Below are 4070 nucleotides of genomic sequence, written 5' to 3'. Positions count from 1 at the left end.
CAATAAAATTATAAAATTACAACTAAATTTAAATAATTAAGAAATAATTTAAATACTATGGTGAGATAATTTTTTAAAAAATAGAGATTTAGAATGTTAGGGTAAAAAGAATTTTAAAATTATAAATAAAAAATCTAATTTAAAAATAAAAATACTAATAAAACAAAAAAAGGCAATAGGGTCGGAGGGCACCCAATTAAGGGTAATTTTATGACTCAGACCCGATTCGAAAACCTGCCAAAAATTCCAACCCATAAAATAAGATATTTACCTCTAAAATATCCAATAACTTGATATCAGGTCGACAGGTCAATGAGTCGAATAATTCACCAAAAATATTTTAACACTCGTAATAGATATAGTTAACCCTGTCTCTAGAGTAATTGCTGTTTAACAAATTTGAACAAACGAAAGATGTTTAAGGATATTAGTTGTCTATATTCAAAGTTTCAACATGATTTAACGATTAGATTTATAAATTAAAGTGTGATATTTAAATTTTTTTTATAAATAATATATTTTAGTTGAGGAAGTGCTAACAAAAATATTGAATAAAAATTGGATGATAAAGATTAAAGAAGTTGATACTGATAGAATACAATATCGTGCTCAGTTTTCCTACCGTAATCGAAATATACATTTCATAATATTTCTATCATATGTCACATGTCATATGATATGTTTTCATTGGTCCGTTTTATTTTATCATTTAAAGCTAAAATATGTAAAATCCTCAAAAAACTTTAGGCCCTATTTGAGTAATTAGTCAATTGAAAAGGACAAACTTGGAAAGACATGAGAGTTTTTACGCAGATGACGGTTAATTTGGGATATACTATCTCCAATAATTGCATATTTTACCGAGAGTGGGTCCAAATGTACTTGTAATTTTTCCATGGCCAATTGGAAAAGACAACTGTACCTTATTTCAAACGCCATGAGCGATAATCCATAGTCAATATCAATTGCCAGTTGCAGTAGTTTTTCTCAAAATAACCGCAAACTTTTTGTTTTAACATAAACCCCATAAATTAAAAAAAATACAAAGAGATCCTATTTGTATCAAATATTCAATGACATTGTCTCCCATGTGTCATTTACCTATATCTTATATCCCACTTGTTAGGAATTTTACAATAGTGAAACAACCCTATCCTGTCTGGCCTCTGGTCGATTGACGTCATGACCAGAAGATTGCCTCCGGCAGTCCGGCCACCACCATCTCCTTCTCCGCTGCTTTCACATCCCCGGAACTTCTTATAAATGTCACTCTTATAAATTTCCTAGTCCTAATTGCCAAAGTAAGTGACACAACCGTGCCGAACAAGGTTGCAGCAGCTGTGATTATGATGAAAGATAGTTTAAAACACTCTACCCCTTTGCAATCCAGATCCTGACGGCTCTCCTCACTAGACCTAAAGCCGACATTTGCTTCTTCGCTTCTCGGTCGTACAAATTTCCGGCCACTTTCACGTTGAGTATGTAGGAGCCAATGGGGCTCGCAACAGACCCGAAATTGTACAAAGTCGAAGAGTATTTGAGTCCAAAGAAGGTGTCCGATGATGACCGATGCGATGTAGGCCACCAGGGACGTTGAACGCTATCAGAAGGTGTCCGACGCACGAAGGAGCATGATGAAGGTGAGCATTCGAGGCCTAGGGAAATTGTATTTGGTAAGAAAGATTTCCGAGACAAAACCCGAAGTAACTCTGCCTAGGTAATTCCATATCTCACCAGTGAAACGAACGTGCTTATGCTTCTTTTAGGGTACCCCAACGAGCCTCCTATCTGTCCCAGGTTGTCGATCGCCGTTAATGTGCCACCAACGCCACTATGGTGGCCAAGAAAAGGATCAACATGTCAAGGCTGAAAAGTGCCTGCAGGATTGTGTAGTTCCAGGTCCGGTCTGATATTTTAAGGGCCCTAGCCAAAGGTGATGACAAGAAATAATAGGTTCACACTTAGTTTCCCTTCTAATCATAAAATGAGGCCCATTAGATTACCATGTTTCGAGTTTTTTAATAAAAAATGATGTTTAAAAATAGTTTTAATTTTTAGGTCCACTGAATTATCATATTTCGAATGTTTGAAAAAAAAATATATTTAAAAATATTTTTTAATTATTAAACTTAAAAATATTTTTAGAAATGGGCCCTAGGCGGTTGGCCCCTTGGCCTATGCTCAGGGCCGGCCCTGAGTCTTCCCCTCTGTTTGGTGCCTGAAACGCTGTTTTCCAGCACGAAACATCATCGGTTCAATCACTGTTGCTTGAACCATTCGCAGCCCACGTTGTTTCGGCGGTGTGTCGTCCTTGGACACCTCCGGAACCGGCTTCTCGATGACAATTTCAATGGAGAATCATTCAAGGCCTTAATTCTGGCCTCCCAAAGCTTGTATTCTTCCATAATCACAACACCAAGAGGTAAAAACAGCAAGAAAAGAACCATGGCAGCACTGTCACCATATTCAGATTGAGTGAAAACAAATTTCTTCTCCACAATAATAATAACCATCAAGAACGAAGCAAGTCCAAGAGAGATATAAAGAAACTTATAGAAAACTTTAAGCTCATTAGTCTGGTGAGCCACCTTCATGATCTAGTCGTCCGCACGAAACAAAGCGATATCACCGCCGGAAGCCAACCAATGAACAAGATCAACGCCTTCGTATCGTCGCCGTAAAAAGCATGGAACAATTGAGTTATGATCGCACCACTCAGGCCGACATAACCCTTTAGAATCCCAAGCACGACGCCTCGGCTCTCCGGGAAATTCTTAACGCACACTACGAGAGAGCCGGTGTTGGCGAACGACTGCGAGTTGGCGCCGATATATGTACAGACACATGTGCCACACTTGTGGCGTGGCCATTTTTTTGGTCACGGCCATCCAAATCATGAAGTACCCGAAGAAGTTAAGGACTGCACCAACGGATAGCACGAACCAAGGCGGCGTGACCTCGGCTATTAACCCCGATAATACGCCGACGTTCGTGCCTAAGTCCTTGAAGAAACTGAGCAAATTGAGAGTGGTTTGATCGTAGCCTAGTGACTTTTTAATGTCGCCGGAGTATAGGCTGAACATGTAGGTTGCTCCGGCGGCTGACATGATCAATAGTGAGCCGAAAACCATGAGCCATGGCCCTCTTAGGATCAGACAAGCAAGGCTCTTTGGGTTTGGCATGGTGGCACCGTAACCTGGCGTCGCAACCACCATTTTTGGTGTTCAAAATTAAATGGTATTGTTTTCAACGAAGATTGGTTGTTTAAGAGGTTGTGTTTTGAATTTAGTGCCTAATAAGTTAATATATAGGGAAAAACCAAGGAAAATAACAAGTGCATGGAAAAAAAGGATGGAGGATAAAATAGTTTTGGAGTTTGGATAGACTTAATAGTGTACTTTTTTTCGTCAGAAATCAGAATAGACTGAGGAGTTGACTTGAAGAATCTAGGAAGATACTTCGACGGTGATTTTAAAATTTAAATTAATTAATATTTGATAAAAGAAGTATAAATTTATAGGGTAAAATACACACTACTCATTGAACGTTTTACTCTCTCCTATTTCACCCATTGTACTTTCAATTTTTTCAATTTGCTCACTAAATTTTAGACATTGAACATTTTTGGTCACTCAACCGTGAAATTTTCTAACGGCTATAAATTACAATTGAAAAAATTAAAGTACAGTGAGTGAAATAGGAGAGAGAGTAAAATTCAGTGAGTAAACGTGTGACATATTTTATTATTAATATAAGTCATGTAAGCACCCATTACTAAGTAAACGGTCGAGTGACTAAAAAAGTTAAACTAAAGTTAGTGAGTAAATTGAAAAAATTGAAGAGAATATTAAAATTCAGTGAGTAAGATGTTTTATGTAAGATTTGAGTTAAAACAGTTATTTATGTAAGATGTTTAGACTAAAAAAATTTAAACATACAAAACAGATTATCAATATATACCATTGATAAATGATATGATTATACATTATTAATTCAAATGATATAAATATCATATATATAAAATATTGATCCAGTTTTTATTTTGTACAATTGTAGATTAAATTTAATTT

General features: G+C 36.5%; 1 pseudogene; it reads right to left on the bottom strand.

Annotated features, from left to right (window-relative positions):
* Nucleotides 1-1097: 1097 nt before the first annotated feature.
* On the bottom strand, nt 1098-3230 carry LOC120172789 (annotated as a pseudogene).
* Between the last annotated feature and the right edge of the window lie 840 nt (nt 3231-4070).

The sequence above is a fragment of the Hibiscus syriacus genome, unplaced genomic scaffold, assembly GCF_006381635.1.
Source record: "Hibiscus syriacus cultivar Baekdansim isolate YM2019G1 unplaced genomic scaffold, ASM638163v2 tig00111877_pilon, whole genome shotgun sequence".
NCBI lineage: Eukaryota > Viridiplantae > Streptophyta > Magnoliopsida > Malvales > Malvaceae > Hibiscus > Hibiscus syriacus.
The sequence above is the reverse complement of the archived record's forward strand: the minus strand, read 5'-3'. Positions and strand labels throughout refer to the sequence as shown.